This window comes from Saccopteryx bilineata, chromosome 5, assembly GCF_036850765.1.
Source record: "Saccopteryx bilineata isolate mSacBil1 chromosome 5, mSacBil1_pri_phased_curated, whole genome shotgun sequence".
Taxonomy (NCBI): Eukaryota; Metazoa; Chordata; class Mammalia; order Chiroptera; family Emballonuridae; genus Saccopteryx; species Saccopteryx bilineata.
Window position 1 is genome coordinate 56161162 of NC_089494.1, and position 12492 is coordinate 56173653.

Consider the following 12492-nt stretch of genomic DNA (forward strand, 5'->3'; position numbering starts at 1 on the left):
GTTTTAAGAATAAACATACCAATATGTTGTCTGTACTTAGTAATGCGTAAGTGAGAATGCCTACCTGTTTGTGAAGATACTTAGACTTCAAAAAATATAAAAACTATCTGTCAGATTGATGCTTCTTCTCACCTGGTCCAAGCTCCGGTGTGCCAGTGCCTGCAACGACCCTAAAATTCCAAGGTGAGTAGAAAAACCTGCTCATTTTTGTAAGCTCCAGGGTGGTGTGCATGTGTCTGTCAGATCTCAAACCCACCCTGGAGAGCAGCATTGGCTTGGGCTAGATGCTAGGATATTTACTCTGGACGATTAGGCCAAGACATTAACAGCTGCTGGATTAATTATTGATGGAGTTAGTGTCAATCAGCTGAGAAGAAAACCAAAACATAATACTTTAAAATCATCTGATCAAAAAATATTTTCTGCTAATACAGCTTTCCTGTCCTTCATTAGTCATGCACTTCTCCAGCCAAAGAAGTACACTCAGAAAACTACTCTCCTAAAATTATTTTTCCTTTCCCCTTAAATGTTTTCTTTCTAAGCGCTCTCCCTTTCAGCACTCAGCACCTTGGCTACGTTTGTGCTGTTTTCTGAAGATGCCCTACATCGGGGTAACCGATGACATGTTTCAGTTTTGAAAACTTAAACACAGACAAGATATCCGGAGGTGCAGGAGCCCTCCACCCACGAGCTTTTCAGATCCTGGGCGAGGCTGCGATGCCTTCAGCGCTGCGGGCCTTCCCGGCTCCGCCAAAAATGTCGAGGCTGCTCCGTGTGGTCCTCCAGCCGAGAGGCGGTTGAAGAGGAAAAACAAATAGTCGGTCGGTCTTGACGACCTCCAAGAGAGTTTCACTCTGGCTTGACTATTATTTGAAAGATCCGCCCCACCGCGTCGCTTGGCATTCCGGTTTTGGGACCTCGGCCGCTGCCAAGAATTGTATCAGGGGTCGGAGCCCCGCGGCAGAGAGCGCGAGGACCTGTGGTCGGGTCCGTCCGGACGGAGCCTCCTCTCCTTGTGCGCGCACGCCTGGCGAGGCGGGATTTAAAGGCGGCGATGCTGCGGGAGACTCTGCAGTGTCCACGAGCCCCCGAACGGTCCCGCCTCATCCGCCCCAGTGTGTGTGCTGTGCGAGTCCCTGCCTGGTAAACCGTCCCCGGCTTCGGAGGCGGGGTGCACGGGCCTGTCCAAACCCCGGGTCCTCGGCCGGGCCGGGGGGCCGGGCGGGCGCGCCCCGCCGACTGCAGCGCACGCCCCTCACCTGGGCGAGGCAGGGCGCGCAGGCGCTCAGCGCGGGGGCCGCGGGCGGGTGCCTCGGCTCGGCGGCCGCAAGAGTTGGACTGTTCGGGACCGCGCCGGGCTGAGCTGCCGCCCGCCCTGCCGCCGCCAGCGCCGCCGCCGCCTCCGCCACCGCCCTGGCTTCCGCAGATCGCGGGAGAGCGTCTGCGCGAAGCCCCAGCGCAGCCCCGGCGGGACCGCCGCAGCCGGCGGAGCGCGAGCAACAGCTTCCCGGCCGGAGGAGCCCGTGACCCACGCGCCAGCGGCCGGCGCACGAGGTAAGCTCGGGGCGCCCAGCCCAGCCCAGTCAGTCCGGCGCCCCGTGCACTGGAGGCGCCCGCCCGCCTCCTCGGGGCGAACCCGCACCTGGGCGCGCCGCCCCAGGGAATGGCCCGGGGGCCTCTCCCCATGGAGTTTCCACTTTGTCCCGCGGTCCCACTTGTAGAGGAGGACGCCCAGCTGCTGCTTGCCGGGGCTGTGGGGTTCCTGGAAGCCCCTGGAGTTAAGAATAGGTTGTGGAAGCCAGGGGAGCGGAGGGGTCCCCATTGTGCGCTTCTGGGCTCTGATTCCCGAGGACCGAGGGGAGGATGAAGAAGGGGAGAGGACAAGGAGAGTGCCCCTCTGTGGTTAGCCGCAGTGCGTCCGCCACCTGGCCTGGGAAGTTTGGGGTTGGACGTCTCCCACTTCATTACAGGGAAATAAATGGATATTTGGGGGAAGGAGATGTGGGAGGAAGGTAACAGTCGAAGCCTGGGGTCCAAAGAGAGTTCTGCAGCTGAATGAAGGTGAACGGGGGGGGGGCAGTGAGGCAGAAAGAAGGTCCCAAAGTTTGTAGCTGCTGGGTGGGATACCTGATCCCGGTCTGGACTACCAAGCGCTGGGTGGCGGTGTCAGCCGAGAATGGGAGGACACTGTGGGACTGCGGAAGGGACAAGAGGAGGAGGCGAGGACCATCTGTCTCGCCACTGTTATTTGCGGGGGCCGCTGGGGAGAGCAAGCAGGACGATGCTTCCCCGACTGCTTTCCCAGGCTCTGGAGAACAAACACTTTCTATGGTGAACCTGGATGGGGAGTGTGGTGGTTCTTCAAGGAAAATGAATTGCCCCGTGGTCCCCTGGGCAGAGAAGAAACACAGTTTTGGAATGCTCTGAAGTTCTTGGCTTTGCGAGTGTCGTTTTCATTTTTATACCGAGATGTGGTTTGCAGTTCTTTTTGGTTTTGCTGTGCCCAGGAACATCACACCAAGGTGCACGCAAACTTTATTAAGATGTAGCAAAAGATACTAAAAAAGAAGAAATAAACATTTGCTTTATGGGGTCCATGCCAGCCTAAAGCTTGGAAACTGGCAGCGTCAGAACAATGCTTGAAGCTGTAGGAAATGCATTTATCAAATTAAAAAGAAGGCTTTTTATAAAGTCATTAAGCTACATCTTAGATAAAGTTCAAGGCTCTGGCTTGAAAGAGTTTCCTGAAATATTTCAGGGCCTGATTTCACCGTTTTTCAGAGTCCATTCATCTTGTTTTGATGCCATATGTATATTAAGTATGCATCGCCCTCCCCTGTGTTGGATAAAAATGCCCTAAATGCCCTGGGAATGCAAATACCGCATTGCAAGTTCTGTTGTTGCTTGAGGGTTTTATGGTGGAAAAAAATGTTTGGTCAAAGTGTGGCTTGTAGTCCAGATTCTATGTATATTCCCATAAATCAAGTATTTGTGGATTTATAATTTATGTACCTACTTATTTCCAAAAGTGATTTGAGGAAGCTTGGAATGAAAACCACAAATCAAACAGCTATTCCTGTAGCTCTCCTTGACCTCTCTTACATTTGTAGTAAAATTCTTTTGAGAAGGCGAATTCTTTTAATAAAAGAAAAATTACTGTGCTCTCCGGAATCATTCTAGTGATAGAAATATTTTGCAGTATCATTTCTTATGTACTCCTTTTGCATTTTATTATTCTTCATCACCTAAGTAATGATCTTTTTATAGACGTTTAAGAACCACTAAGTAGCATCGGTAGGAAAGAAAACAAAAACAGTGTTGATATTTTACAGCATTGGACCAGTAAACAGATTCCCAGAGCAAAAAAAAAACAGTGAGTTTAGTGTATCCTTGAACTGAGGTAGAAAGGAACCCAAGGCTGGTGTCTCCTCTACAGTCAAGCCAGAGAGGGAACTGTTATTAGTACTTGTCGCCCAAACATGGCCAATTAGACCTGAGAGCCATTGGAGGATACCTTTACAAAGTAACTGTTACAGGAGGACCTATCAAAGTATATCAGGAGTTCTCAGAATCTTTTTTCTTAGTCTAGTCATCTGGTTCAGGCAGAAAATAAAAATCCTGCAAAACAAACATAACTCTAAATGGGGAAATGTCTATGTAGAATAAAGCTGTTTGGAGCTTCTACCAGGAAAGAGAAAAGAATCTTAAATCCTTGAACTGCCCCCTCTTCCACACCCTTTAGATTTTTTTTTCTTCCAGCTGAATTTGCAGATATTACTGCTTGATTTTTAACAACAATTTATATTAAATGAATTCAAGCTATTAATTTACATCTCACAGGCATGGCTACTTTATTTGCAAAACTCTTTAGCAGAAGTAAAGAGGAAACTTGGTTTTCTCCTGTTCCTATAAGATCCTGCGTCTTCAAAGATTTAAAGAACAGTGAGCATGTTTGTCCCAATATTCCACTGCTTTTTATTTGCTTCTGGGAGTTAGACGCCTCCCCCAACTCACCATTTCTCTCTCTCTGTTTTGCCACCTCCCCCACTCCTGTCTCCACTCCCCATGTGTCTCAATATGGTCTTTTTATCCTGCCTTTTCTTTTTCATTTTTAAAGTTCTGTATATTTTTCATGATTCTCTTTGCTTTATAGATTATCTCCTTTTCCCCTTTTTGCATGTTACTTTTTTTTCCCCTGTGGTGTCCTTTTATTAGTGTTAGATTGTTTTCATAAAATAACATTCTTATCTCTATACATTCCCCTCCTGAATTTCATGTAGACATTTTAAAGTACAAGATGGCTTTTATATTACTCTCAGATGCTTCAACTCTAACAGGTCTACACTTTAATCAATATCTTTCTCTTTCCATAAATAGGAGTGACTGTTGATTTCTGTATTTCTCCCAGTCACCCAGGACCTTCCCAGTATCTTTGCTTTCCACGTATAATACCCAGGCAAATCCCAGAGACTCTATTTCCATGATGCCTGCTTTTCCATCTTCCTACTCCCTCGGTGATGTCTTTGCTCAGACTCTTATCTTTTTAGAGACTACCATGATGTCTTCCTGACTTGTTTCCAGTCTCCAGTCTCTGTCATTTCCAATCCTTTTACACTTGGTTTGCAGAATAAGCTTCTTAAAGCAGAGCCAAACTCGGTCACTGGCTAATAAACCTTCCCCCAGTGCCTTAGCCAATGCCTTAGCAAGTACCTTACATAGCTCTCCTCTAATGCTTAAGACCCTTTGCAGTCCAGTCCCAAAGTAGCTCCACATTTTTTACTTTGATCTTATAGATTCATTGACTTATCTGTTAATTTATTCAATGGATATTTGAGAGCCTGCTACCTGCCAGGCACAGCTGTATAGGTAATAGTTTTAGAGGTACCTATGTGTTGGCTCAGTGACATGTTTCCATTTTTATTTTTCAGTGGTGGAATCCACTGTCAAAATGTAATCATATGTGGTTGAAAAGGGGTCCCAGCAATTCCATTAGCCTCCCTGCCCTCCCCTTAGTAGTCTCTGAGGCATCATCACAGAATCATGAGTCTGCCTGAAACAATTCAAAAAACACTGCTGTAAGCTGAAGGCAATGTTCCTTCAACACCCAGCAGGCCTCTGGGCTCTGCATTTTTGCTTATCCGTCTGCCTGAAACAGGCCTTTCCACTTTTCCACAACCATTTCTGCCTGTCAGAGAGTCAGTGCAATTGCTACATGCTACCTGATCTCCTTGCGAGTTCAGTTTGATCTCCTTGCGAGTTCAGTTTTTGCTTTTCCAAACCATTTTGCTTAACCTCCTATTGGAGCACAAGTCATGGTCTTCCTCATATATGCTTCCTGAATCCTCCCCTAAAGGCACTGTGCCAACCACACCTAACCTCAAGCCTCCATTTCCCAAAACAGCAAGCTCAGGGCCTGGCATATCATGAGGCATTAACAAATAATTTAATTAGTCAAGTTGAATTCTTCCTAGTACTCTAGTCCCAATTTCTGCCTGTAATAGCTCTTTGTTTTAGGTCTTAAATTTGGTTCTTATAGTAGAGCTATGGCGCCTTTTTTTTTTTGGTGACAGAGAGAGGGACAGATAGGGACAGACAGACAGGAAAGACATGAGAAGCATCAGTTCTTTGTTGCAGCACCTTAGTTGTTCATTGACTGCTTTCTCATATGTGCCTTGATTGGGGGCTACAGCAGAGCGAATGACCCCTTGCTTAAGCCAGCGACCTTGGCCTCCAAGCCTAGTGACCTTTGGGCTGAAGCCAGCGACCATGGTGTCATGTCTATGATCCTATGCTCAAGCTGGTGAGCCCACGCTCAAGCAGGTGAGCCCGTACTCAAAACAGATGAGCCCGTGCTCAAGCTGGTGACCTTGGGGTTTTGAACCTGGGTCCTCTGCATCCCAGTCCGATGCTCTGTGCACTGCACCACTGCCTGGTCAGGTGATCTAGGGTTTTTTTAATTTGTATATGCATCTTGATCATGAAGCACCCAGATACTGCATTTCAGCAGGTTCCCAGGTGATGCTGAAATAGCTGATCCAGGTACTCCGTTTTTAGTGGCAATGGTAGTAGATGATATTTGCAGGTTTGGGATTCTGGCGGTCTCTGCCTCTGTCAGGTGATTTTCCTTCAGTTAGTATTTGCTTTGATATTACTTCTATTTAGGAAGGACTTTAGGCTTCAACATGCTTCCCAAAGCTGAGTGGAAGGTGTGGTGATTCTCTTGTATTTTCCCTATGTGTTGCTAACACAGCATTGCAAGAGCTAGCTCTCTCTGTTGTATTTTTCTCTGGCCAGGACGATTGCCTTATTACACATCCCTTCCTATTTACCTGTCATTTTCAGATTGTGGCTGTTCTCCTTTCTCATTTTGTTATGACTTTTTCTTTCCTTTACTCCCCCTGGTTCTTGAAATTCTCTTCAGATGCCTTGGCTGACTCTTTGCCTCAGCTGTTTTCCTACGGCTTCCAAAATTTTTCTGTGAAAGGAGCAGTGAAACAGGGCGCAGGCGATTTCAGTGTCGTCCTGCCTCTACTGCTGGTGTGAGTCAGTGGGCAAAGCTGTTTCCTTTCTGGGCTCCTCGCTTGTGGCTGAGGGGGTGGGTTACATAGCTCCCTGGGTCTACTACAGCTCCACGGTGAGTGTGAGGTCTCCAGGTGAGGTAGAAGGAGCAGGCTGGGGAGGAAACAGGGATGGTCTGATGATGTTGATGTTGATGTGTGTCCCTCCCCCCATCTAGTGTTTCTGTTCTAGATAAACAGATTGAGCTTTTGTTGTTCTCACATTGGTTGGAGAAAGACTTGTATTTCTTTTTTTTTAATAAATAAATTTTTATTAATTTTAATGGAGTGACATCAATAAATCAGGGTACATATCAATATATTCAATGACAATATGTCCAGGTTATCTTGTCATTCAATTCTGTTGCATACCCATCACCCAAAGTCAGATTGTCCTCCTTCACCTTCTATCTAGTTTTCTTTGTGCCCCTCCCCCTCCTCCTCTCCCTTCTTCCCTCCCCCCGCCCCCTGTAACCACCACACTCTTGTCTATGTCTCTTAGTCTTGATTTTATGTCCCACCAATGTGTTTTTTTCTGATTTACTTATTTTACTCTGTATAATGTTATCAAGATCCCACCATTTTGCTGTAAATGATCCGATGTCATTATTTCTTATGGCTGAATAGTATACCATGATGTATATGTGCCACATCTTCTTTATCCAGTCTTCTATTTTTTTTTTACAGTGATTAAAGCCTTTAAGCAAACTCTTGGCCAATACAGCAAGAATCCATAAAAGAGTAGTGTCCTTAACATGTTCACCAAGTCCAAGTTGGCCCCAACACCATGCCAAATCCCTGAAAAATGCAACCCAACCCCAGTTCAGTCTGTTAGGAACTGTCAAAAGGAGCAAGACTTGTATTTCTTAAAGAAACAACTATCCTTGGTATTTGTTAATTCAATTGTTTTCAACCCTGGATTCACACTAAATCCCTTTCAGGAGTTTAAAAGAAGTATGTTTTTTGCTTATCTCGATGGACTGGTTCATCAATAGTTTCAAATTTCAAAATCCCCCCAAATGATTGATTTCCAGTGTGGTGGAGAATTACAGCGTCTACTCTGTAAAGGTAGTGTGGACTGGTGGTTAGGAACATAGCACTGTGCTGAATCAAATCCTGGCTTTGCTCTTTGGCTTTGAGAGCTTGGGGAGGTTACTTAACTTCATTGGGCTTCTGTTTATTGATCTGTGAAATGTGTTGACTTGGTCGTTGTGAGGAATTGGTAAGAGCCAGTGAGTCACTGTGCACACTACAGTTGTTCAAGACTCATTTGTGGTTTTTTATTCTGATAACCACACTATTACAGTTGATATTCCTGAATCAAGTAAGGGTCATTGTGCCTTAGTTGAGTTAACTCTCTCATCACCCTCTGTTCAGCTTCAACATATTTGGCACAGTATCATCAATTTGAAAAATTTATGAGCATATTTTTTGGAAGTCTGTGAAAAAAATACAGAAGGCATATATATATATATATATATTAGTAAAAACTAATATTTATATTTTTTTATCTATTTGGTGGTACAACAACTCTATGATCACATAAATAGAAAACATGGATTAAAATACATATAAACTAGTAGAAAAAGATGACCAGGCTTTTTTACTTCATGATAAATGACTAGCTCTTTAATAGAGACAGTTCTGTCCTCAACAAATAGAAAAGGCTTAAAATACATGGGTCTAGGAGAGCATTTTATTTTGGAAATAAATATGAATGTGCTAAGCATTTACATTTCTGACTTTATAATGGGAAAATGGAATTAAAAAAAGAAAGACACTCAGAGAGATAGATATGCTGTCCTATGCAGGCTAAACTAAACTGTTTTTTCTCTTTTTTTTTGCTGGGATTCTGGGATAGCCATTATGCTATTATGATATCGTTATATCAACAAAGTTTAAATAAATGGAAATAACCAATATTATCTGAGGGCCCATATTTTTGTCTTCTGTACTCACCTGGAAATAAATAAAAGGGGTACTTAATTCCTGAAGGTTGGTCATAGATAGGTAATCGTGAATGTCAGCAGTTGTTACGCTGAAGTCCTTCACAGGGGAAAGACTGCTGGTGGGTATGGGTTCTCATCCTTTACTCTTGGAATAAAATGTTTCCTTTCTGTGTTGTTTACTGTTTTCAATTAAATCATCACTAAAGTTTCTTTCCACATTGTGGCATGCGCTCTTTTTACCAACACAATTAAGAAGATGCTTTGAAATTTTAAAAAGAACTTTTGAGCTCCACTAAGAAAAGGCCCATTGTGAGAGTTAACTTGCTAATTCTTTTGAATCTTTGCTTCAATATACTCATGTTAAAATTGCGTAAAATTCCACAGAGAGTTGTGATGTTTGATGTTTACTCTGTCACGTAAGGTTTTCAGAGTCTAGAGGCCTGGACTCTTAGTCAGTTTATACTGGTTGCAAACTATGAGTTCGGATTCTAATTCCTATCAGGTTTAATAGAGTGCTATTTCTATGAAATATTAATTAGGCATATGGAAATGACTATTATTCAGTCAAAGAAAATCATTGTCTTTTGAGTTAATAGGGGTTTTTATATGAAATCCTTATTGATAAATTGGAGAAATAAGATTTAGAGAATTTATAATATTTGAAATTTGAGCATAGGTAGATTAAATGTCACAAGTAAAGGTAGAAAACTTCTACTGGTATTAACACTAGAATTTAAACTTCACATAGAAGTTGGATAGATTGGGTGATGTCCTCAGATTTGACATTTCAGAGGTGGGAAAACTTTTCCTTTTAGACTTTGATAGGATAAATATAATACTGAGAATAAGAATAGAAAGAATAAAATGCCATTGTTTTACGTACAGATGTTACTGGTGATGTTGGCTCCTGGTTCTTAAATTTGGCAAAGAAATAATTTAGAGTCAAGAACTCTAGCACAAGAGGAAGTTTACTTAGTTTGCAAAGTGGATGTATACTCGAAGAGAAGATTCAATCTGGCTGCTCAGAGAGCTGTCTTGGGCCTTTTACAAGGAATGCCACAGAGCCAGTTGGGCTGCATGGACTCAAGATACAAGTTACAGAGACAAAAGTTGGGCCCTTGGAGACAGGTTCAGGGGCTTAGCCCAGGACAAGCTGCCACTCCCCACAGCTCCACTGATTGCAAGTCTTGTAGGACCCTTAGAGCTTAGGAGAAGGAAAGCAAAGACACACATCTGAACAGAGAAGGCATGGCAGAGTGGGGCGGTGATTTAGAGAAAAAGCATGAACTGGGTTCTATGTCTTTAGGGCGTTTATCTGTTTCCTAAAGGCAGGAGTTTTAGAGGAGTTCTCAGGAGGATCTTCATCAGCTTTCCATGTGTGTCCTTTGATATGCTGATTTGTCTAGAGAGTGTATAAGGTTAGAGTCTTTGTGAGAGTTAACTTGCTAATTCTTTTGAATCTTTGCTTCAATATACTCATGTTAAAATTAATGTTAGGTCTCTGCTTCTTGGTTGGTGCTAGAGTAGGGGTTTGTTCATTGCATCTGGTCCTGATGTTAGCTATAGCTTCATCTGGTTTTGTTGCTCTTCTGGGCCTGGAACTGAAACACAACTGAGTCCTATATGATATCTCTAGTTTGACCAAAGCTTTGACTCTGTGGTCAACAGACCCGAGACTTTGTTCCTAGGATTCTTCTTCTTATTTTTTTATTCTTGTGGGAGAGACAGAGAGAGTCAGAGAGAGGGACAGATAGGGACAGACAGGAAGGGAGAGAGATGAGAAACATCAATTCTTCGTTGTGATTCCTTAGTTATTCATTGATTGATTTCTCATATGTGCCTTGACCGGGGGACTACAGCAGACTGAGTGACCTCTTGCTTGAGCCAGCGACCTTGGGCTTCAGCTGGTGAGCCTTGCTCAAACCAGATGAGCTTGTGCTCAAGCTGGTGATCTCAGGGTCACAAACCCGGGTCCTTCACATCCTAGTCTGACACCACTGCACCACTGCCTGGTCAGGCATTCCTAGGATTATTTGATGATGATCAGAACCTTGTTGTCCCAAGAGTTTAATGCTTAAGGGTGTGGTTATGCAAGGGACAAGGAGGCAGGTGAGTCCAGATGCTGGATGTGGCCAGTTTGAATCAGCTGTCTCAGTATCCTCATTCCACTTGCCAAGGAATTTTTTTAACTTCTTACTGTCCTCCCTCACAACAAATAAACATACTTGTATATAAACAGACATTTTGATTTTATATATATGAAATAAATTTATTTAAATAAATTGGTCATTGCTCATGGTCTTAAGTAATATCTAGAAATGCTGATAATTAGATGCATCTCATTCCCTGCATGAGTTGCACTAATGAAAGTAGAAATAGTATAGCCTAATGGTTGAGTTCAAGCTGTGGAGTCAGACTTTGTAGATGCAAATTCTTATTCTTCACTTAATGCTTTGTGACTGTGACCAAGTTACCCAACCTCTCTGTGTCTTAGCTCCCCATGTCTAAGAGATAATGAGTGAAATTTTTATGGTTTTATTGTCAGGTAAAGTGTGGTAATATACATAACATAATTAGCCAAGTTCTTGGTACCTAAAGTACTCATAAAGTAGCCATTATTAAACATTATATAGTTTAATAATATCTAATACCTCATAGGTACACTGATTTCATTGCCAAGAGAATTTCTGCAACTCTGAATTTTGAGCCTTCAGTTTGAAACTTATTTTGTGTTTTTTAATTATATATTTTTCTTGTCTACCTTTCCTCCTTTATTTTAGGAGAACAATGAAATGAAAAGGAGAATGAAGGTGTGGAATTGCAAGCACTAAAAGGACTCTTGAAAATTTGTAGCCATGTGAAGCACAGACAAATTTTTAATAATAACAAAAAAATAACCTGGGTTCTTTTTTTTTAAAACTAAGTGATCTTTTTTTTTGGAAAGACCAAGTGGTCTTTAAACATTGTTTAAAATGTAGCATCTGCATGAATGTGCTTCATGAATTTGGAAGACATGTGTAAATCTGGAGTGTATGAAAGTGACCCACGCCCTGGCCATTTGGCTTAGTGAATAGAGCGTTGACCTGGCATGTGGATGTCCCACATTTGATCCTCAGTCGGGGCACACATAAGAAGCTACCATATGCTTCTCTCCCCCTCTCTCTGCCCCTTCTCTCTCTTCCCCTCACACAGCCGGTGGCTCAATTGGTTTGAGTGTTGGCCTCAGGCACTGAGGATAGCCTGGTTGGTCCAAGCATTGGCCCCAGACAGGGCTGGTGGGGTAGATCCTGGTTAGGAAGCATGTGAGAGTTTGTCTCTTCTCCTCTCACTTAAAAAAGAAAGTAACCCATATCAGAGGGTGACCCAGGTATAGGGGCCAACTTATATAACTATGGCCTGTGCAGCCAACGGTACTCATTCAAGGACAGTCTCTTCTCAGGGGCCTGAATTGCAATTTAATAGTTATTTGAATACTCATAGATTCAAGGGAACTTATTTTAATACCTGAATTGGATTTTCTATGTTGGAATTTAGACATAGAAATAAATTAGAAAGAAAAAGACAATTGGTGAACTACATGCATTATTGTCAAAGTATTTACATCCATATATACCTAATTATTACATGTGTGGTTCATAATGCTCAGTCTTACTTCCATAGGAATAAAATCCTCCCTACACAGATTGTGGAAGGTAAAATCTTAGTCTTGTTCCTTTTCTGTATAGCCTTCTCCTGTGTCTCATGCCTGTAGTCACCAGGCTGGTCCTACAAAAGTGATGCTTGGGTTTCCTAGATTCTCTGTAAGAATCTCTGAAGGGCTTGCAAAAAATGCAAAAAACTGGAATTCATCCTTGAAATTTCTGACTGACCAGTTCAAAGGTAGGACCCAGTAATCTAAGTATTTTATAATTATCTCAGTTGATTCACAGACCACACTTGGAAATTAGTACTTGTTCTGTAGATTAGCACTAGTTCTCAACTTGGGA

The 12492-nt window shown here is 43.1% G+C and overlaps 1 protein-coding gene across 3 annotated transcripts in view; it reads left to right on the forward strand.

Moving 5' to 3' along the window:
* Nucleotides 1-1062: 1062 nt before the first annotated feature.
* ZNF385B (zinc finger protein 385B) overlaps nucleotides 1063-12492 on the forward strand; it is a 452357-nt gene continuing 440927 nt past the window's right edge. The window contains exon 1 of one of the 3 annotated variants that reach the window (XM_066233194.1): nucleotides 1063-1554. The gene's annotated coding sequence lies outside the window, so the exon portion shown is untranslated. The remainder of the gene's footprint in view (nucleotides 1555-12492) is intronic. The other 2 variants (XM_066233202.1, XM_066233192.1) reach the window with 2 other exon arrangements.